Below are 11,533 nucleotides of genomic sequence, written 5' to 3' on the forward strand. Positions count from 1 at the left end.
AGGCAAAACAATAAGAACGGGGCATTTTCTAGTCAAATCGATGTGTTATATGCCACGGTTCTGGGGATCATTCCATTGTGGTCAGTTTCAATATTCGATGCCATTTTGGTGGTTAAACAGGCGGAATGGCGTGAACGGGGTATTTTTGGGTGAACTCAGTGTGGGGGCCTGAGTTCCGGGCGTGTTGTGGGTCAACAATTGATGGGGCATGCCAGGGAGGTTGGGTATTATCCAAGTGTGGTTCGTTTTAATATTTGAGGCCATTTGGATATTAAAATGGGCAAAATGACATGAATGGGAATGTGCAATAGCCCATAATTTTGTGAGTGGACCAAGGATTCGGGCGTGCTATGGGCCAAAAATTGAACAAGGCATACCAGGGAAGTTGGAATTATCCCAGTATAGTCCGTTTTAATATTTTATGCCATTTGTTTGGTCAAACGAGCGAAACGGAGTAAAAGGGGCATTTTCAAGCTAAATAGGTGCGCTACATTGGGTTTCGGGCATGCTGTGGGCCAAAAATTAATTAGGGCATACTAAGGAGGTTGGACATCATCCCAGTATGGTCCGTTTTAATATTAGATTCCATTTGGGTGGTCAAATAGGCAAAACAGCACAAATGGGGATTTTTTAGGTCAAATTGGTGTGCTATAGCCCACGGTTCTAGGTGTGGGCCCAAGATCGGGGCGTGTAGTTCAAAAAAAATCAACCGGAGCATACCAGGAAAGTTGGGATCATCCCAGTGTGGTCCATTATAATATTTGATGCCATTTGAGTTGTCAAATGGGCAAAACTACGTGAATGGGGCATTTTTGGGCCAAATCAGTGTGATATAGCCCACGGTTTCGGGGTTGGATCCAGGTTCTATGCGTGTTGTGGGTAAAAAATTAATTAGGGCATGCCAGGGAGGTTGGGTATCATCCTAGTATGGTCTGTTTCAATATTTGATGTCATTTGAGTGGTTAAACTGGCCAAACAGGGTACGACCCGGGGTCCAGGCGTGCTATGGATTAAAAATCAACCGAAACATTCCAGAGAGGTTGGGGATCATCCTAGTGTGTTTTTTTAAATATTCGATGCCATTTTGGTAGTCATATGGGCAAAACGGCACAAATGAGGCATTTTTTGGCCAAATCGGTGTGCTATAGCCGACAGTTCTGGGGGTGGGTCCAGGATTTGGGCGTGATATGGGTTGAAAATTGATTGGGGCGTGCCAGGGGGGTTGAAGATCGTACCAGTATGGTACCTTCTAATATTCAATGCTTTTTAGGTGGTCAAATGGGCGAAACGACGCAAATAAAGGGTGTTTTTTTGGCCAAATTGATTTGCTATAGCCCATAATTTTGGGGTGGGCTCGGGGTCTGAGGGTGCTATGCCAAAAATTGATTGAAGCATGTCATGAGGTTTAGGGATCATCCCAGTTTCGTCCATTTTAATATTCGATGCCATTTGGGTGGTCAAATGGGCCAAATAAAGCGAACGGGGCATTTTCTGGCCAAATTAGAGTGCTATAGCCCACGATATTGAGGGAGGTCTCGGGTTTCGAGCTTGGTGTGGATCATCCCAGTGTGGTCTGTTTCAATATTTGCTGTCATTTGGGTGGTCAATTAGACAAAATAGCACAAAGAGGGCATTTCCAGACAAAATTGATGTGTTATAGCCCACGGTTCTGGGGATGGGCCCGGGGTTCGGGCGTACTATGGTCAAAAAATCAACCACAGCATACAAAGGAGGTTGGGGATCATTCCAATGTGGTCTGTTTAAATATTCGATGCTATTTGGGTGGTCAAATAGGTAAAACAGCACGAATGAGGCATTTTTTGGGCCAAATCAGTGTGTTATAGCCCACGATTCCAGGGGTGGGCTTGGGGTCCGGATGTGCTGTGGGCTGAAAATCAACCGAGGGATGCAAAGGAGGTTGAGGGTCATCACAATGTGGTTCATTTAAATATTAAATGCCATTTTGGTTGTCAAATGGGCAAAACGGCACGAACAGGGCATTTTTTTGCCAAATCAGTGTGCTATAGCCGACGGTTTTAGGGATGGGCTCGGGGTACAAGTGTGCTTTGGCCTAAAAATTTACCGAGGCATGCCAGGGAGTTTCGGTATCATCCTAGTGTGGTCCATTTCAATATTCGATGCCATTTGGCTGATCAAACGGGAGCAATGGCGCAAATGGGGTATTTTTAGGCTAAGTCGGTGAGCTATAGCCGACGGTTCTGGGGGTGGGCCCGGGGTTCGGGCATTTTATTGGTAAAAAATTGATTGGGGCATAAAAGGTAGGTTGGGGATCATATTAATGTGGTCCGTTTCAATATTCGATGCCATTTGTGTGGTTAAAAAAGAGAAATGGCATGCACGGGGAATTTTTGGGCTAAATAGGTGTGCTATAGCCCACGGTTTTAGGGGTGGGCTCAGATTTCGGGCATGTTCTGGGCTAAAAATTGATCGACGCTTGCCAGGGAGGTTGGGGATCATCCCTGTGTGGTTTTTTTTAAATATTTTATGCCATTTGGGTGGTCAAACGGGCAAAACAACGCGAATGAGGCATTTTTGGGATATATTAGAGTGCTACAGTCTACAGTTTCAGGGGTCGGCTCGGGTTCTAAGCGTGCTGTAGGCCAAAAATTAACCGAGGTGTGCCAGGGAAGTTGGGGATCATTCCAGTGTGGTCTATTTCAATATTTTATGCCATTTGGGTGGTCAAACGGGCAAAATAGCACAAACAGGGCATTTTCGAGTCAAATTGATGTGCTATAGACCGCGGTTCTGGGGTGGGCTTGAGATCCGAGTGTGCTGTGGGATGAAAATCGACTGGGGCATGCAAAGGAGGTTCGGGATTATCCTAGTGTGGTCTGTTTCAATATTCAATCTCATTTATATGGTCAAACAGGCGAAACGGCCAAAATGGGACATTTTCAGGCCAAATTGGTGTGTTATAGCCCACAGTTTTGAGGGTGGGGATAGGATACGACCATTTTGTGGGCCAAAAATTAATTGGGGCATCCCAAGGAGGTTGGGGATCATCTCAGTGTGGTCCATTTAATTATTCAATGCGATTTATGTGGTCAAATGGGCGAAACATCACGTACGGGGTGTTATAGGGTTAAATCTATGTGCTATAGCCCATGGTTTTGGGGGTGGGCTCGGGGTCCGAGCATGTTGTAGGCCGAAAATCAATCAGGGCATGTCAGGGAGGTTGAAGATCATCTCAGTGTGGACTGTTATAATATTTGATGCCATTTGGGTGGTCTAATGGGCAAAACGGTGCAAACAGGCCATTTTCTGGCCAAATCGGTGTGCTATAGCCCATGGTTCTAGGGGTGGACCTAGGGTCCGGGTGTTCTGTGGGACAAAAATCGGCCGTGGCATGCCAGGGAGGTTGGAGATCATCCCAGTGTGTTACGTTTCAATATTCAATGCCATTTGGGTGGTCAAACAGGCAAAATGGCATGAATGAGGAATTTTTGGGCTAAATTGGTGTGCTATACCCCATGGTTGCTAGGGTGGGATCGGGATTTCGGCGTGTTGTGGGCTAAAAAATGATCAGGGCATGCCAGGGAGGTTAGGGATTATCCCAATATGGTTTGTCTCAATATTTGATGCCTTTTGAGTAATTAAACAGGCAAAACGGTGTGAATAGGGCATTTTCGAGCCAAATCAGTGTGCTATAGCCCACAGTTTTAGCGTTGCACTCGGGGTTCGAGCATGCTGTGGGTCAAAAATTGAGCGGGGTGTGCCAGGGAGGTTGGGGACCATCTCAGTATGGTACGTTTCAATATTTGATGCCATTTAGGCAGTCAAACATACATAAAGGCATGATTGGGGAATTTCCATACCAAATTGATGTGCTATATAGCCCACAGTTCTGAGGGTGAGCTTGGGGTTCGGGTGTGCCGTGGGCTAAAAATTGACTGGGGCATGCCAGGGAGGTTGGGGATCATCCCTGCATGGTGTATTTTAATATCCGATGCCATTTGGGTGGTCAAACAGGCGAAACAGTGTGAACGAGGCATTTTTGGGCCAAACTGGTGTGCTTTAGCCCACGGTTCTAGGTGTTGGCTCGGAGCCCGGGCATGCTGTAGGCCAAAAATCGACCATGGCATGTTAGGGAGGTTGGGATCATCCCAGTGTAGTCAATTTCAATATTTGATGCCATTTGGTTGGTGAAACGGGTGAAACGATGCGAATAGGGAATTTTCGGGCTAAATCGATGTGCTATAGCCCACGGTTCTATGGGTGGGCCGGGGGTCCGATTCTGCTATTGGTCAACAATTGATCGGGGAATGCCAGAGAGGTTGGGGATCATCCCAGTATGATTCGTTTCATTATTCGATGCCATTTGACTGGTAAAATGGGTGAAACGGTGCTAATAGGGCATTTTCAGGCTAAATCAGTGTGATATAGCCCACGGTTCTGGGGGTGGTACTGGGGTATGGGCGTGCTGTGCATCAAAAATTTACTGAGGCATGCCAGGGATATAGAGGATCATCCCAGTGTGGGTTTTTTAATATTCAATGCCATTTGAGTGGTAAACGAGCAAAACGGCATAAATGGGGCATTTTTGGGCCAAATTAGTGTGTTATAGCCCATGATTTTGGGGGTGTGCCAGGGGTCTGGGCGTGATGTGGCATTAAAATTAATCGAGGCATGCTAGGGAGGTTGGAGATCATCTCAATGTGGTTCATTTTAATTTTTGATGCCATTTGGGTGGTTAAACAGGTAAAACAGCGCAAATGGGGCATTTTTGGGTTAATTTGGTGTGCTATAGCCCACGATTCTAGGGGTAGGCTCGACGTTCGGGCATGATGTGGGTCGAGAATCGACCGAGGTATTCCTGGAAGGTTGGGGATCATCACACTATGATATATTTCAATATTTGATGCTATTTGGGTTGCCAAATAGGTAAAACGGTGTAAATAGGGCATTTTTGGGCCAAATTATTGTGTTATAGCCCACGATTTCAGGGGTGGGCCTAGGTTCGGGCGTTCTATGTGCCAAAAATTGATCGGGTATGACAAAAAGGTTGGATATCATCCTAGTATGGTCCGTTTCAATATTCGATGCCATTTGGGTGGTCAAACGGGAGAAACGGCAAGAATCAGATATTTTCAAGTCAAATCGGTGTGCTATAGCGCACAATTCTGAGGGTTGGCCCAAGGTTCAGACATGATTTGGGCCAAAAATTGACCAAGGCATGCCAGGGATGTTTGGGATCATCTCAGTATGGTCTGTTTCAATATTTGATGCGATTTGGCTGGTCAAACAAGAAAAACAATGCAAATAGGACATTTTCAAGACAAATCGGTGTGCTATAGCCTACAATTCTAGGGGTGGGCCCAGGGTCCGAGCATTCTGTTGGACAAAAATCAACTGAGGCATCCCAGTGAGGTTAGGGATCATCCCAATATGGTCTGTTTCACTAATCAATGCCATTTTTGTAGTCAAAAGTGAGAAACGGCACAAACGGGGCATTTTTGGGTCAAATTAATGTGCTATAGTCTATGATTCCAGGGGTGGGTCGGGGTTTCGGGCGTGCTGCTGGCCAAAAATTGACTAGGGCATGCCTTGGAGGTTAGAGATCATAGTAGTGTGGTTCATTTTAATATTCGATGCCATTTGGGTAGTCAAACGAGTGAAACGACATGAACGAAGTATTCTTGAGTCAAATCAGTGAGATACAACCCACGATTCTAGGGGTGGGCCTAAGTTCTGAGTGTTCTATAGGCAAAAAATCAACCGGGGTATGCTTAGAAGGTTGGGGATCATCCCAATGTGTTCTGTTTCAATATTTAATAAAAATCGGTGTAGTATAGCCTACGGTTCTAGTGGAGGGCTCGAGGTCAGGCGTGCTGTGGTTCTAAAATTGATTGGGTCTTGATAGGGACATTATGTATCATCCCAGTGTGGTATATTTCAATATTCGATTCCATTTAGGTTGTTAAAATGGTGAAACGATGTTATTAGGGCATTTTTTGGGCAAATTGGTGTGTTATAGCCCATGGTTCTGGGGGTGGGCCCGGGTCCAGGCGAGCTGTGGGACAAAAATTGATTGAAGCATTCCAGGAAGGTTAGGTATCATCCCAGTGTGGTGCATTTAAATATTAGAAGCCATTTTGGTAGTCAAATGAGTGAAACGGCAAAAATGGAGCATTTTTTAGGCCAAATCAATGTGCTATAGCCCACGGTCTTGGGGTGGGCCTGTGGTCCGGGCGTTCTATAGGCCAAAAATCAACCGAGGTGTTCCAGAGGGGTTGGGGATCATTTCAATGTTGTCCGTTTCAATATTCTATGCCATTTGGGTGGTCAAACGGGTGAAATAATGCAAATAGGGCATTTTAGGGCCATATCAATGTGCTATATCCCCCGATTCTGGGGTGCGCCCGGGGTCCTGGTGTGCTGTGAGCGAAAAATTGATTGGGGAATGCCAGGGAGGTTGGGGATCATTCCAGTTTAATCCGTTTTGATATTCAATACCATGTAGGTGGTCAAACAGGCAAAATGATACGAATAAGGGAATTTTCGGCCAAATCGGTGTGCTATAGCCCATAGTTCCAGGGGACGGCCTGAGGTCGAGTGTGCTGTGGGTTGAAAATCGACTAGGTCTTGCCAGGAATTTTGGGAATTATCCTATTGTGGTCCATTTCAATATTCAATGCCATTTAGGTGGTTAAACGGGAGAAATAGAGCAAACGAGACATTTTTTGGGCAAATCGGTATATTATAGCCCACGGTTTTAGGGATGGGCCTGGAGTTCTGGCATGCTATAGGTTAAAAATTGACCGAGGCATGCCATGGAGGTTGGGTATCATCCAAGTGTTGTCCATTTCAATATTTGATGCCATTTGGATGGTCAAACGAGCAAAACAGTGCCAAAGAGGCATTTTCAGGCCAAATTAATGTGCTATTGCTCACAGCTCCAGGGGTGGGCCCATGGTCCGACGTGATGTGGGCCAAATATTGACCGAGGTATGCAAGGAAGGTTGTGGATCATTCCAGTGTTGTCCGTTTCAATATTCTTTACTATTTGGGTGGTCAAACGGGCAAAACAACACGAATAGGGCATATTTGGGCCATATCATTGTGCTATATCCCATGGTTTTGGGGGTGGGCTCGGGGTTCAAATGTGATGTCGGTCCATTTCAACATTCGATTCCATTAATGCGGTCAAACAGGTAAAATGGTGTGAATGAGATATTTTCTAGGCAAATCGGTGTGCTATATCATATGGTTCTGGGGTGGGCTCGGGGTCCAGGCGTGTTGAAGGTCGAATATTGACAAGGATATGCTAGGAAAGTTGGGGATCATTCCAGTGTGGTCTATTACAATATTTGATGCCATTTGGGTGGTCAAACAAGCGAAACGGCATGAACGGGGCATTTTCGAGCTAAATTGGTGTGCTATAACCCACGGTTCTGAGGTTGAGCTCAGGGTCCGGGCATGCTGTGGGCCAAAAATCAACCGAATGGATGCCAGGGAGGTTGGGGATTAGCCCAGAGTAGCCTGTTTCATTATTCGATGCCATTTGGGGTGGTAAAATGGGCAAAACGGTGCTAACGGGGCATTTTCGGGCTAAATCAGTGTGTTATAGCCCACAGTTTCAGAGGTGGGCCCGGGGTACGAGTATGTTGTGGGTCAAAAATTAATTGGGGAATGCCACGGAGGTTGGGGATCATCCCAATGTGGTTTTTTTTAATATTCGATGCCATTTGGGTGGTCAAACAGATAAAACGGCATGAATGGGGCATTTTCAGCCCAAATCAGTATATTATAGCCAATGGTTCCAGGGGTGTGCTAAGGGTCTGGGGTATGGGCGTGCTATCGGTCAAAACTCGATCGGACCATGCCAATAAGAATTGAGGATCATCCCAGAGTGGTTCGTTTCAATATTCAATGCAAATTGAGTGGTCAAATAGGTGAATCAGCGCGAATGGGGCATTTTCGGGCCAAATTAGTGTGCTATTTCCCACGGTTCTGGGGATGGGCCCAGGGTACGAGCGTGCTGGGGGACAAAAATTGATCGAGGAGTGCCAGGGAAGTTGGGGATCATCCCAATTTGGTCTGTTTCAGTATTCGATGCTATTTGGGTGGTCAAACGGGAAAAACAACGCGAATGGGGCATTTGTGGGCCAAATTGGTGAGCTATAGCCCACGATTCCGGGGGTGGGCCTCGGATCCAAGCATGTTATGGGTCAAAATTCAACTGGGCATGTCAAGGTGGTTGAAGATCATCCTAGTATGGTCCGTTTCAATATTTGATGCTATTTAGGTGGTCAAACAGACGAAACTACAAGAATAGGACAATTTTTAACCAAATCGATGTGCTATAGCCCTTTATCCCAGGGTTGGCCCATGGTTCGGGTGTGCTTTGGGTCAAAAATTGATTGGGGCGTGCCAAGGAGGTTTGGGATCATCCTAGTATGGTCCGTTTCAATATTCAATACAATTTGGGTGGTCACACAAGCAAAACGGTGCAAATGGGGCATTTTTTAGACAAATTGGTGTGCTATAGACCACGGTTCTAGGGGTGGGCCCATGGTCATTTGGTGGGCCAAAAATCTACCGAGGTATGCCAGTGAGGTTTTGGATCATCCCAGTGTGGTCTATTTCAATATTAGATGCCATTTGGGTGGTCAAAAGGGCAAAACGATATGAACTAGGCATTTTCATGCCTAATCGATGTGCTATATCCTACGTTCAAGGGGTGGGCCTGAGGTATGGGCATGTTGTGGGATAAAATTTAACCAGGGCGTGCCTTGGAGATTGGGGATTGTCACAGTGTGGTCCATTTGAATATTCGATGCCATTTGCGTGGTCAAAGGATAAAATAGTGCGAACGGGGCATTTTTCAAGCCAAATTGGTGTGCTATAGCCAATGGTTCTGGGGTAAGCCCGGGGTCCGGGCGTGCTGTGGGCCAAAAATCAATTGAGGTGTTCCAGGGAGGTTGAGGATCATCCCAGGTTGGTCTGTTTTAATATTTTATGCCATTAGGGTGGTAAATCAGGTGAAACGACGCAAATGGGGAATTTTAAAGCCAAATCGGTGTGCTATAGCCCACGAGTCAGGAGGTGGGCTCGGGGTTTGAGCGTTTTGTGGGTCAAAAATTAATTGAGGCATGCCAGGAAGGTTAGAGATGGTCCCAATATGGTCCGTTTAAATATTTGATTCCATTTGTACGGTCAAACGGGTAAAACATTACGAATGAGGCATTTTCTAGCCAAATTATTGTGCTATAACCCACAGTTCCAGGTGTGGGCCCAAAGTCTGGGTGTGTTGTTGGCTTAAAATTAATCGGGGGTGCCAGGGAGGTTGTGCATCATCCCAGTGTGGTTCATTTCAATATTTGGTGCCATTTAGGTGGTCAAATAGGTGAAACGGTGTGAACGAGGTATTTTTTGGCTAAATCGATATGCTATCGCCTATGATTCTAGGGGTGGGGCCAGGGTTCAGGCGTGCTGAGGGCTAAAAATCGATAGGGGCATGCCAGAGAGGTTGAAAATTGTCCCAGTATGGTCCGTTTCAATATTCGATGCCATTTGGGTAGTCAAACGGGTGAAATGACACGAATGAGGTATTTTTGAGCTAAATTGATGTGCACTATAGCCCATGGTTCTGGGGGTGGGCTCAGGGTTTGGGCATGTTGTGGGCCAAAAATTGGCCGGGGTGTGCAAGGAGGTTGGGGATCATTCTAGTGTGGTCCATTTTAATATTTGATGCAATTTAGGTGATCAAACGAGCTATACGTCACAAACGAGGCATTTTTGGGCCTAATCGGTGTGCTATAGCCCACGATTCCGGGGGTGACACGGGGTCCGGGCGTGCTGTGGGCCAAAAATTGATCGGGCGTGCCAGGTAGATTGGGTAATATCCTAGTGTTATTGGTTTCAACATACGATGCTATTTGGGTGGTCAAACGGGTGAAACAATAAGAACGGGTCATTTTTGGGCTATATCGATGTGCTATATCCCATGGTTCTAGGGGTAGACTCGGGGTCCAAGCGTGCTGTGGTGGAAAATTGACTGGGTCATGCCTGGGAGGTTAGGGTTCATCCTAGTGTGATCCGTTTCAATATTTGATGCCATTTGGGTGGATAAACAAGGGAAATGGTTAGAACGAGGCATTTTCGAGCCAAATCAGTGTGCTATAGCCCTCGGTTCCAAAGGTGGGATCGGGGTATGGGTATGCTGAGGGCCAAAAATTGACCAAGGCATGCCAGGGAGGTTAGGGATTGTCCCAGTGTGGTCCGTTTCAATATTCGATGCCATTTGGGTTATCAAACGGATAAAATAGCGCGAACGAGGCATTTTTTAGCAAAATTGGTGTGAATTATCTCGGACCTAGACCGAGGTATTGATGGTGATTTTCTAATCTCACAGAACAGAATGTGATACGATGAGATAGAATGCAATAGAAACAAAGACAGGGAATGGGTTACCTACTGTTAATGGGCAAAGCGAGCCCCTTTATTCTGAATTCTTATTTCAGAATCAATCAAATCTCCCCAAGTAAGATTCGAACCTACGACCAATCGGTTAACAGCCGATCGCTCTACCACTGAGCTACTGAGGAACAACAGGAGATTCGATCTCATAGAGTTCAATTTCTGTTCCCAACCCATGACCAATATGAGCTCGAAGCTTCCTTCATAACTCCCGGAACTTCTTCGTAGTGGCTCCCTTACATGCCTCATTTCAGAGGGAACCTCAAAGTGGCTCTATTTCATTATATTCCACCCATATCTCAATTCCATTCATTTAATATCCCTTTGGTCTCATTGATATAACAGATGTCGTTTTTAGTCTATCTCTTTCTATTTCTTTTCTATATATGGAAAGTGAAAAAATCATCATATGATAATCCAGAAATTGCAATAGAAAAAGAAATAAGGGAGGTTTGTGATGATTTTTCAATCTTTTCTACTAGGTAATCTAGTATCCTTATGCATGAAGATAATCAATTCGGTCGTTGTAGTCGGACTCTATTATGGATTTCTGACCACATTCTCCATAGGGCCCTTTTATCTCTTCCTTCTCCGAGCTCTGGTTATGGAAGAAGGAACCAAGAAGAAGGTATCAGCAACAACTGGTTTTATTATGGGATAGTTCATGATGTTCATATCGATATATTATGCGCCTCTGCATCTAGCATTGGGTAGGCCTCATACAATAACTGTCCTAGCTCTACCATATCTTTTGTTTCATTTCTTATGGAACAATCACAAACACTTTTTGGATTATGGATCTACTACCAGAAATTCAATGCGTAATCTCAGCATTCAATGTGTATTCCTAAATAATCTCATATTTCAATTATTCAACCATTTCATTTTACCAAGTTCAATGTTAGCCAGATTAGTCAACATTTATCTCTTTCGATGCAACAACAAGATCTTATTTGTAACAAGTGGTTTTGTTGGTTGGTTGATTGGTCACATTTTATTCATGAAATGGCTTGGATTGGTATTAGTCTGGATACGGCAAAATCATTCTATTAGATCGAATAAGTACATTCGATCTAATAAGTACCTTGTG

The 11,533-nt window shown here is 45.2% G+C and overlaps 1 non-coding gene and 1 pseudogene across 1 annotated transcript; one reads left to right on the forward strand and one right to left on the reverse strand.

Annotated features, from left to right (window-relative positions):
- Window positions 1-10,499: 10,499 nt before the first annotated feature.
- On the reverse strand, window positions 10,500-10,571 carry TRNAN-GUU. The gene has a single exon. It is a non-coding gene; the product is annotated as a tRNA-Asn (tRNA).
- Window positions 10,572-10,795: 224 nt separating this feature from the next.
- Window positions 10,796-11,533, forward strand: part of LOC107865118 — a 4,782-nt pseudogene continuing 4,044 nt past the window's right edge.

The sequence above is a fragment of the Capsicum annuum genome, chromosome 3 (assembly GCF_002878395.1).
Source record: "Capsicum annuum cultivar UCD-10X-F1 chromosome 3, UCD10Xv1.1, whole genome shotgun sequence".
Classification (NCBI taxonomy): domain Eukaryota; kingdom Viridiplantae; phylum Streptophyta; class Magnoliopsida; order Solanales; family Solanaceae; genus Capsicum; species Capsicum annuum.